This window comes from Phragmites australis, chromosome 21, assembly GCF_958298935.1.
Source record: "Phragmites australis chromosome 21, lpPhrAust1.1, whole genome shotgun sequence".
In the NCBI taxonomy this organism is placed as follows: domain Eukaryota; kingdom Viridiplantae; phylum Streptophyta; class Magnoliopsida; order Poales; family Poaceae; genus Phragmites; species Phragmites australis.
Genome location: NC_084941.1, coordinates 5,580,106 through 5,592,786, shown reverse-complemented (window position 1 = coordinate 5,592,786; position 12,681 = coordinate 5,580,106).

Here is a 12,681-nt window from a genome sequence, read left to right as displayed (position 1 = left end):
CATCTTGAACTTCTTGAGGATGTCCCTCGTGTACTTTTCTTGATGGATGAATGTCCATTCATTCAATTGCTTGATTTGAAATCGAAGGAAGTAGCTGAGCTTGCCAATTATCGACATCTCGAACTCCCTAGACATCATGTCACCATATTCCTTGCAAAACTCTTTGTTAGTTGAACCAAATATTATATCATCAGCATAAATTTGACACAAGAAAAGCTCATTGTCGATGATCTTTGTGAACAATGTGGTGTCCACTCTCCCGATCTTGAATCCTTGGTTGATGAGGAAGTCACGTAGGTGTTCGTACCAAGCTCTTGGGGCTTGCTTGAGTCCATAAAGCACCTTATGCAACCTATAGACATGATTAGGATATCTAGGATTTTCGAAACCGGATGGTTGTTCAATATAAACAAGTTCATTGATGAAGCCATTTAAAAATGCACTTTTCACATCCATTTGAAAAAGCTTAATGTTATGATGTGAAGAGAATGCAAGAAGGATATGAATGGCCTCAAGCCTTGCCACGGGAGCAAATGTTTCACCAAAATTCAAACCTTCAACTTGTGCAAATTCTTGCGCGATGAGTCTTGCCTTGTTGCGTACCACTATACCATGTTCATCTTGCTTGTTGCGGAAGACCCACTTGGTTCTAATTACATTCTTGTCTTGAGGCCTTTCTTCAAGAATCCATACTTCATTGCGGGTGAAGTTGTTGAGTTCTTCTTGCATAGCCATCACCCAATCTAGATCTTTAAGAGCCTCATCTACATATGTGGGTTCCAAACAAGAGACAAACGAGTAATGTTCACAAAATAAAGCATATTGACGAGAGCGAGTTCGTACTCCCCTAGATGGACTTCCAATGATCACGTCAATGGGGTGATCCTTGGAAATATGCGTATGCTTCACTTGTGGTTCTTGAGGTGTATCTTGTGGTGGTGCAACATCTTGAGCCACCTCTTGAGAGATATGGACATCATGTGATGGAAGTGGTTGATCATCCTTGTTCTCATCTTCATCAACTTGGGGCGCCATGGAGGTGTGTGGATTTGAAGTAGAGGGTACGTCTTTATCTTCCTCCTTAGGCTTGATATCCCTAATTGCCATATTATTAATTGCATCTCTCAAAGGTTCATCACCTACATCATCACAAGAAACACCTTCTTCTTGGGAACTATTAAATTCATCAAACTCCACATCACATGTTTCTTCAACAAGACCGGTGACATTGTTGAATACTCGATATGCTTTGGAATTAGATGCATAACCAACAAGAAAACCAATATTACAATATTTTTCAAACTTTCCTAGGTGTTCTCTTTATTTGAAGATAAAGCACTTACACCCGAACACCCGGAAGTATGAGATATTGGGTTTCCTCCCAATGAGAAGCTCATATGGCGTCTTCTTCAATAGCCGGTGGAGGTACACTCGATTGGATGCATGGCACGCCGTGTTGATTGCTTCCGCCCAAAACTTCTCTAGCATACCATACTCATCTAACATCGCTCTTGCAAGAGTGATCAATGTCTTATTCTTTTTCTCCACCACGCTATTTTATTGAGGGGTGTAGGTTGACGAGAACTCATGCTTGATGCCTCTATCATCACAAAATTCTTCAATGTATGTGTTCTTGAACTCCGTGCCATTGTCACTTCGGATTTTCACAAGTGTGGCCTCAAATTCATTTTGAGCCCTCTTCGCGAACTTCTTAAAGATCCCAACGGTCTTGCTCTTGTCATCTAGAAAGAAAGTCCAAGTTTATCTTGTATAATCATCAACAATGATAAGGCAATATAGATTACCACCAAGACTTTTGTAGGTAGTTGGTCCGAAGAGATCCATGTGTAGTAGCTCCAAGGGTCTTGAGGTAGACATCATCGACTTGTATGGATGTGAGCTTGCAACTTGCTTCCCCTCTTGGTAAGCGTTACACAACTTATCCTTTTCGAAAACAACTTCCTTCAAACCAACTACCATTCCATTTTTGAACACCCTCTTGAGTTGGCTCATTCTAATGTGTGCAAGTCGACGATGCCAAAGCCAACCCATAGATGTCTTGGTAAAGAGGTATGTAGTCAAGCTAGCTTCATTAGAGGAGAAATCCACAAGATATATATGTCCATGTCTAAAGCCTTTAAAGTTGTTGTCTTCATCATCGCTTGAATCATCACTTGAGCTTTCGTTGGAGACCCATTCACCAATAATATAGGCCTTGTGGCCTCCACCCTTCTTGTTGAAGAGCTTTTTCTTCCTCTCCTCTTGATCCTTCTTCTTGTGCTTTTCCTCACCCTCAATTGCATCAATCTTTTTGGACTTGTTCTTGTTTCTCTTTTCAGGATGAGGGCAATCATATGATATGTGGCCAAGGTTACCACAATTGTAGCACTTTTTCTTATCTTTGCCACCGGACTTGTCAAATTTCTTTGGGCAAAATTTGTTCTTCTTGGGATCATAGTTGTAGCCCTTCTTTCGAAACTTGGAGATCATCCATATGGTTCTTCTCATGAGAAGAGAAAGCTCGGTGTCGGAGTCGTCACCATCATCATCATCATCATCATCTTCATTGCTTTCACTTGATGATGGGAGCTTTATCTTCTTCTTCTTCTTGTCAATCATATTTTCCTTGAGAGCAAGATTCTTCTTGGATGAAGACTCATGATCTCCAAACAAGAATATCTCATGAGCACATATCTTCCCAACGGCGTTGGTGTTGGTCATGTCATTGATGTCCCTTTCATGAAGAAGATTGCTGACAATGTTGTATTGCGGCTTGGAAAGCACCATCAAGATCCTACGAATAACGTCTCCTTGAGATAATTGAGTGAGTTCAAGAGAATTGATTTCTTCCACAAGCATATTCATGCGAGAGTACATATCATTGCATAACTCCTTAGGAAGCATTTCGAATTGATTAAGAGCATTCATAAGCACATGATATCTTTCCTCACGAATTTTCCTAGAACCCTCATGAATTTCACAAAGAGCGATTCAAATCTCATTAGCAAATTTCTTGCTCCTAACTCTAGAGAAAACCTCTTCACTAATTCCCTTAAATATAGCATTTTTTACCTTAGCATTCCACCTAACTTGTTGGTCGGTAAAAGGTTGATCAAACCTAATAGAAGCGGCTAGCCAAACTTCAGGGAAAATGGCCTCAAGATAGCTCGCCATGTGAACTTTCCAATAGGCGAAATTCTTTCCCTCAAACTTTGGCATGCTACTTCCACTCCCCGGGGCCATTTCTCTAGGATTTTAAGTCTATCAAGAGCACGAGGCTCTGATACCAATTGAAAGGATCAAATGGCCTAAGAGGGGGGGTGAATTAGGCAAATAAAAACTTCTACCGAAATCTAGAACAAAAGCAATCTTATCCTAGATGAAAAGAAATACGACTATACGAACAAGCTAGGAGAAGGCAACAAAACAAGCAAGCAAAGACACTAAGAAAATGCGAAGAAGAAAGCTTGCAAGAATATAAATGCTCAAATTAAATTATGAAATAGTAAAGAGATGGACAAGAGAACACCAGATTTTTTCCCGAGGTATCGAGGAGTTGTCACTCCCCCTAGTCCTCGTTGGAGCATCTACCAAGGATATTGCTTCCCCTTGAGTCACCAAGACTCAAGTGCTCTCTCATGATTGCCACTTCTTTATCTCGGGATTGACGGGTATCAAATCAAGTACATATCTCTTCTCGGGGCTCCCACAAGAACTCCAAAAGCTCACCGAGACACCTCCAATCACCAAAGACTGGCTAGGTATTGCCTGAAAGGACAATGATGTCACCTAAAGGGGGGGGGGGTGAATAGGCATTTTACAAAAATTTGTCCCCTTTTACCGTTGGCCTAAACTTGCAGCGTAATATAAATTAACGGATTTTTCATAAGTGAAAAATCTAAATATGCTAGGCTCAACTAGTGCACAATCACCCTAAATAAGTGTGAAAATTACAATCCTAAGGTGACAAAAATTACTCTAATCTAGTGAGAGATATGCAATAAAACTTAAATTGAAAAAGGCTGAAAATACTGTTTATATGCCTGAAATTACTGTTCATCTAGATACTCCGGTGAAGACCGGAGTCTCCGGGTTGTACAGGTCCGGAAACTCTGGTAAAATTCGGATTCTCCGGATTCTATACAGAACTGAGCCTGAAACTGAATATAACGGATGGGTAGAGAGTTCTAGCTCAAACTAAGTGATGTCGTGTATTCCCGGAGATGATTCCATGTAGATCCATGGAGAACCTACACTCAAATACACATAAACAAGTAGATAGAGCAATATGCACAAAGATTTGAACAAGAACTCAAAAGTAAAGAAACAAGAGAGGAGACACAAGATTTGTTTCCCGAAGTTTGGATTCACCACCGTGAATCCTACGTCTCCGTTGAGAAAGCTCCAACGAGCCGGGTCTCTTTCAACCGCTTTTCTCGATCCACTCTTGATTTCTTCCCTTGCGGAGGCGAAATCGAGCCCTTCACAAACTTCCGCGGCAACCCACAACCTTGGGTGCTCGTCGACGACGCCTAGCCGCCTAGGAGGCTTCACCTCCAAGAGTAACAAACGCTTCGAGAACTTTTTTGTCGAGAACTCAAGTGCTCAAGATTGGATTTTAGCTCACTTGCACTCAATCTTCCAATCTCTCAACTCAACTCACTTTTCTTCTCAAATCACACACTAGAATGGAGTGGGAGAGGTTCTTTTGGCTCTAGAGGATGTTCTTTTCGTGCCCTTGCAGCTGCCCCAAAGGATGGGGTGAGTGGGGTATATATAGCCCACTTTAAAAAACTAGCCGTTAGGCTCTTTTCTGGATTTTACCGGAGTATCTGGCCTACACCGGAGTCTCCGACCACTCCAGGTACCGGAGAATCCGGTCCTCACCGGAGACTCCGAGTACAGCACAGCTGACCTCCGAAAACGGCGATAACTTTTGATCCCGGAGTCCGATTTCGACGATTTTGGACTCTATGGAAAGCTTATTCAGAGGGCTACACATCCCAACTGAATTCATGATCTAAAACACATAGGATCAAACTAGGAACACTCCAAAACCCATTTTGGACACTTCCACACTTTCCGCTTCGGACTCTTAACAAGAAACTCTCACTTTGGGTTTGGTTGGGAACTTTTGAGCACTGAGACGCGATAATTAGCTCACGTTGCATCCCTCTTAATAGTGCGGCATACCTATACTCAAATTTAAAGATAAAACTCGTTTGAACCGCTTTGAGCATTTGAAAACTTTCAAGTACCGCTTCTTTCTTTCAAACCTTCGACCGGGTTGACTCATTTCTTATAAACTAGTTAAATATCCGTATGTTGCAACATGAGCTAAATATTTTTATGAGATAATATAGTTGATTGGATGGAATTAATGCAGAATAACACCACACAATCAAACAGGCAGCTCTAACACAACTTTTCAGATAATAAAAAAATTCAACATATCCTATAATCTTATTCTTATATGGCAGTTGTTCTCGTACTAATACAGTCAGTACAAAACCAAGCTACTTGATGAGACGATAGTTGAAGAATCTCCGGAAGAAGGATCAACTTTCTTTGTGAACAAAGGTAATTGTGTCATGTTTTTTGCTCAAAAAATTAAAGGTCATAAAGCTTGTTCTCTGTAACATTTCACTTATGTGCTTGTGAAGCCTGAAAACAACATATACTGGAGGGGATAAGTGTTTTGACTTGTGATAGAGATTCAATCACTTTTTTATTTTTTTCAGTACAGTCTGTCGAGCAGTGTCTATGGTCCTAAAAACAATGAAGGAGAGAGAGATAGCGCTGCTGTGATGGTGCAAAAACAATGTACGTCTCATCTGTTGGATGTGTAAAATAAATATATAAAGAGCTGTCTTGTCATTTCCTTAGTTTTTCTCCATATACGGTACAACCATACTAGCTTAATGTTACCGTAATTTACATACTATGGGTATTGACTTCAGTCCTTATGCAACTGATTGTACGTCCTAGGTAGCTATGGTTCATGTGTAATATCTACATAGTGCCAGCAAGACCATCTGGCAAGCATTTAGTTGAAAGTCGATCGATTAACTCAGTGCAAATCATTTGAGATCTTTTCGATTATCTGGAAAATTGAAGTAGCATCTCAATACATGTGAGGCATGTGCAATGTAACATCTAACTATTTTGGGGACTCGCTGACCCATGAGACTGGGTGAATTCTCCGCGCGTTGTTACGGAATTTTAGTACTCTCTCCAATTTTAAGTACTTGATGATTTGATTTTTTTTTTATGTACAACTTTGATTATTATTTTTTATTAGAATATAATTATAATATATAATAAAAATATAATATTATGGAAGTATTTTTCAAGATAAATCTATATATATGATTTTTTTTTCAAACTAAATATTTTGGAAGCTATTAACGGTTAAAGTTTTAAAAATTTAACCAGATCTTGATCAAAATATCAAGTATTTAAAACTGGAGGGAGTAGTATAATTTCTGATGAATGAAGCATATATTTTAGAGGGAGAGCAATGCATATCGTAAGATTATTTTTAGGAGTGGGATATATTTTTAGGGGAGAAGAGCAGCAGTGGGTGGTGCCATGGCAGATGAGGCAGGACCGACGACGTGATGGCCATGGTCGACCAGCACCGACGCCTTTCGTTATGTCTGATTCGCCTCCAACGACATGCTTTGTCTAAACCATTAAACGGTTCTCCTCCCCTTGCAGGCAGGGTTTAAAATTTTGTCAGTAACCGATAAAAATAAGTGATAATCGGGCATCTCGGTCCGACTTGGTTTTAGAAACCGAACGGTAATCGAATTTGAATTCAAAAAATTCAAAAAAAATTCAAACAAATTCAAAAAAAATCCTAGAAAACTAGACACAATTCTAAGACCTTCTGTGAAAAACAATTTCAAAAATAATATCATTTGCATCATATTCTATATGGAGGAAGTTTGAAAAAAATGAAAAAAGTTGAAGCGTGTGGCTTAGTTATTAACTCATGTTAAGGAAAATCTTAACATACAAACACATATTTTTTTTGTATAGAATGTATCTGAAGAGGATCTTTAAAATTGATTTCACAAGCATAAAGTGAATATGTTATGAAACAACACTGTAATTAACTTTTTATATCTACTATTATTTTTCCTACATAAATCATAGTATAAATAAAATAATAAAAGTGGTTTTACTAATTTTTGAGGTGTGATGGGTCAGTTATGAATTAATCTAGTCGTAACACATTTACATAATTCTGCATGTTACAATAACTAATTCATGAGTTCATGTATTTTTAAAAGACATAGGATCATGTGAGAAGACCAACAAAATTAGTTTCATGATTTTTGGATTAGCAAAGAGTAAACTATGCATTTAACTTGGTTTAACAAATATATTTTCTCACAGAAATTTTTGAAATTTTTATGAGTATAAATACTTTTATCATGTAGATCATATTACAAGGAAACCAATAAAATTTGTTTCACTTGATTTGAAACTCAGATGAATTAGTTATTGATTTTACAAGATTGAGATAATTTTTGGGTTTTTTGGTTAAACTTCACTGAAAATCGAGAAAACCGAGCGGTTACCGATAATACGAAAAATTCGAGAAAACCGCTCGATAAATCGCAAAAACCGCTCGGTAACCGGTCGAATTGGACCGGTTACCGAGAGGCTAAATTCACGAATTTTTTCCTAAAATTTAAGTTTTTTCAAACGAATTTTGTTCGAAATTTATTCAAAATTTGAGCGGTTATCGCAGTTATCATGACTTTTCGGTTACCGCTACACCTCGGTTACCGACCGACGATCGGTAACGTGAACCTTGCTCGCAGGTCATCTCCTTCATCCCGTATACTCTCACCAATTTGTTTCGACTTTGATCTGTACAGCAAGCTGCCTAGAACTTGTTTATTAAAATGCCTCTCACAGATAGATACTTTTTGAACTGCCCTGACCACTATGTGTTTGTTAGAGTATTTCACAGAGGTACACACATATTTTCCATTACTATGCTTTTCATTTTTAGAAACTGTTGACATATTTTAACGAGACTCATTTCAGATAATTTAGATGATTCACCAAGAACGATTGGATGCCTAATATTATTTTTTTTTGGAAACAGAACACTTTAGCAGCTAGGAGAAATACACTATGGGAGGTTTTTGTGAAGATTTACATCGATGGGTTTGCATAGCATTCAGTCCTTGTATAAGCTGATCGATAATTGAGGTGTGATTCCTGTCTACTTACATGCACTATGGGAGGTTGAGGTGCCTCCCAGGGTACACATTTTTCTTTGGTTGCTATCAAAAAACAAAGTTTTAATTAGGGACAATCTTCTTAAAAGACAGAATGTGCCAGATAAAACTTGTTTATTTTAATCTGAAAATGAATCAGTCAGCATCTCCTTTTTGAGTGTCCAGTGGAAAAACAAATGTGATGTGTAATTTCTCAGATAACAGGTAGAGAAGTTGGTACATGTTGTGAAAAAGCTGCATGTTTGTAGCTTAGTATCAGGTTTGGGATCAGCTCGTTGTTGATCAGAAGATAGGAGGTACTTTTCAAGGACGAACGAAGCAGCTGTTGCAAGGCACTACTATAGAAAACCTTATCACTGTCGGCTGGTAAACTCCTTTCACTATTGGTTTTTCAGTCAGTAGTGGATAACGGGCAGTGATAGTCTCTGATTATCACTGCCGGTTCGAGGAACCGATAGTGAAATAGTTTATTATTACCGGCTCAAGGCTTCAGCCGACAGTAATACCCTGGCTATCACTGTCGGCTGGTTGTTTTAGCCGGCTGGAATCACTGTCGGCTGAAGCCTTGAGCAAGCAGTGTTTTACCTCTCCTCTCTCTCCTACCTCTCTGTCCTCCCTCTCTCCTCTACTTGTCTCTCTCAATCCCTCTCAATACATGCATACAGTTAGAAAATAACCAAAATAATTAGAATATAATGATAATATACTCATACAGTTTATTTACAAACACAAAAGCGGTTCACACGCATACATAAGCTATATACAAACACAAAGTAGTTCACAAATTAACACGCATCAGCTATACACAAAGACAAAAGTAGTTCTCCGATTACACTAATTGAACAAAGGACTGCCACCCTAGTGCTTGGGTTTCTTCACTGCCTTCGAGGACGATCTATCATCACCATCCTTCCTGTGTTTTAGCTGTACCGTCGCAAAAGAGTTGTCTTTAAGAAAAACCTCACTGTTATCTGGGTCTGGTTCCATTCTGACTATCTCATTTATCATCCAGAACCAGATAATATTATTGATCCCAAAACATTTGCCCTGGTTAAGTAGACGATGACGATTAAACCCAGTCTTGCAATTCACAAATATATCTTCATTTTCATGGACAACAATAGAGAAGTTTCCTTCAGGGATAAAAGATCGGAGAACATGGTTCACTAGATAGTAACGGTCAACAGTGGTGGCCCTCACAGCAGCGAAAAATACATACTCGACCTTGCCAAAATTGACACCAAGCTGACGGACTATCGACTCAGGCATAGGAACAACACCATCTCCCAGGTGCCTAAGGTCGGTGAACAAACTCATAGCTGTTACAGGGCAATCAAAGAAAAAGATGAGTTGCTGTTTCAACTTGATCCCAAAAGTAACTTGGACCCCTGCCATTTTCTTTGAATCATATTATCTTTTGTTAACACTATTCCATTCTCCATAAGCCACACAATTTTTTTATTTTATATGGATTTTTTCTATTTCCATATATGTTTGTAGGCTATGCCAACTTCAGATCTAGTCAAGTGATTATGTACTGATTTCACATAATACTTGTTAGTTTTGTCCCATTTCCAATTCACCGTTTCAGTTTCTGCAACAAAGGATCTTTGTGTCACTTTCAAACAAAATTCCTTCCCATTGTTTATACATATAACTAGGCAACCAACACCTAAAAGTTTAGTTTAAACTTCCGCTTAAATACTCAGACACCACTATATGTTTATCATCATACTGTTCAAACAGAATAGGATATAATACGCATAAAGGTTTCTCTTCCATCCAACTATCCATCCAAAAAAGAGTGTTACCCCATTATTAGTAGGGGAAAATTTCAGTGCAAACCAATTCTTCAGTGCAAATCGTAAAAACTCTCTAAAAAATATGTTTAGATGCACTAAAACAATCGGAAAAAATATCACAAATGTACATGAGGGGGTGACACACATGCATATAAAAATTCAAGGCTAAACTCTTTTTAGTTCATGAGACATAAAAATGACAAATCGGATTTACATGAGGGGGTGATACTGATTTTTGTCATTTTTGTCTTTTTCTTTCCGATTTGTCATTTTTATATCTCATGAACTAAAAAGAGTTTAGCCTTGAATTTTTATATGCATGTACATGTGTGATATTTTTTCCGATTTTTTTAGTGCATCTAAATATGTTTTTTTAGAGAGTTTTCATGATTTGCACCGAAGAATTGGTTTGCACTGAAATTTTCCCCTTATTAGTACGAATGACTTTTGTCTTTCAAATATATTTCTTTTAACTTTGAGTCGGTCATTCCACCCAGGAGAGTCAGACAACTTGTGTTTCACAGTGCTGACTATAGCTCTTGATAAGTATTTAGCTCTCACTATATCTTGCCACAGACCTGATTCATTCTCTAGTCTCCACCATGATTTACATAGAAGGCTAATATCCAATGTTCTAAGATATTTCACTCCCAAGCTAGAGTTGATACCAAACATGCAAGCAGAATTATGAAAAATCATGAATGATATATCCAGCACCCATAGTTACTCCAATTCAATCAGAAGCAGGAAACAGTAGGATACTAGGAATTGAGGATGCTTTCTTCTCGGCGTAGTGGAGGAGATAGAGGTAGACGAGCTTCTTCACCTCCAGCAATTGCGAGTTCACGTTCTTGACCACTTGAGGATAAACCACATTATCAGCCAGGACAGACTGAGCATGAGCCCAGCAGGAATCCTGAAGGAACAGCAAAGAAGTAGATGAATCAGGGGAGGGGAGGTGACAAGTGACCTGCGGGAAGAGGTGGGAGACATCAACGCTTTGGGCAAGGAGGGTTGGGCGAGGATGACGGCGGCGCGGGCGAGCAACGACGATGGCGGCATGGGCAAGCGAGGAGGCACGGGCGGGTGTCACACCCGATTTTAACGGACAAAACCAGATGCGGCTTATGTGTGCCTAGGATGTTCAACACACATAAGAACGTCACAGGTAAAGTAACAAAAGTAATACTTTTATTAAATAACATTAAACTCTTACAGTAATTGACATATATTATCTTCTATGAAGATAACTGCAGCGGAACAGAAGCACTGGTGCCCAACAACACCGCAGGCAACCGACCAGGAGACACGTGCCTAGAACGTCACAACCTCATCTTGATAGTCTTCAACATCTTCACTCACTGAGCAACAGCATATATGTCGCATGGTATAGGGAAAATAGCAAGTGTGAGCACATAGAATACTCAGCAAGTGGGGGAAAGTAATGATATGCAGTCTTATATCAAGAATAGACTAACACATGGTATATTTGCGTAAATACGAGTAATAAAAAGATATTTAGACTCAAAAGTATTAAGCAATTATTAAGTGAATGTAACATATACAGTCCAACACCTAGCATACAAGGCTCCTCACCTTGCACACCATAACCTTCTAGTACTCCCTGTACTATAACCAAAACCACCTAGTACTCCCTGTACCAGAACCATAACCATAACCATCTAGTACTCCCTATACCAGAACCATAACGACAACCAAACTCATAACCACAACCAAACTCATAACCACAATCAAACTCATAACCACAACCCATAACCATAATCAAACTCATAACCACAACCCACTAATCATGTGAGGATCCAAGTCTCTCATATCCGTGAGCATGGCTGTTATAACAGTTTTACACTATGCAGAGGTTGTCCAGCTTTCCCCACGAGTCAGTGAATTCCATGTTGCCGTATTCGTGAAACACTTAACACACGCCAGTGGTGTTGCCGCCAAGAATCACTGCATGACACTTTTCACTAACCAGAGACTAATCCAGCATGTATCTACCCACTAGGTTTCACCGCCAGGCTTTACGCAAGCAAAGCTCCTACCCAGAAGCCCCTTTTTGTGCTGACCCAACACACACTGGACAGACTCTAATCAGTATGTCATGCCTTACCTATATCAGCCTCGTGGTTGGTACGTTACTTCTTGGGTTATCGCTCCACGAACTGGTCCTTACTTAGGTTACTTGAGCAAATACTAAACCAACATCATAACCATGACAACCATCAAAACCACTTTGCTCAAGGCCTAAGGTTCCATGTTGTTAGACCATTAACAAATTAACCATCATTGTTGTATATATTCATCAGTCAAGATTATGACACTTCTCAACATCCCAAAAGCATGGCTAAGCAATCTACCCATAAAGGACACCTAACCATAAAACATCTAGGTTCCAAGGGATGATAAGGGGAAATCTAGAGAAAACCCTAACATAGGTGACTACCCATCATATTGACACTGTATGCAATTTTGTAAAACAAAACATTTAAAAACATAGGTTCAAGATGATCAAGGACACTTACCTTATTCCCAATGCTGCTCAGTGTTGTCGAAATCTTGGTCTTGAAGTCCCTCGAACTGCTCCGGAACGTTATCGACTA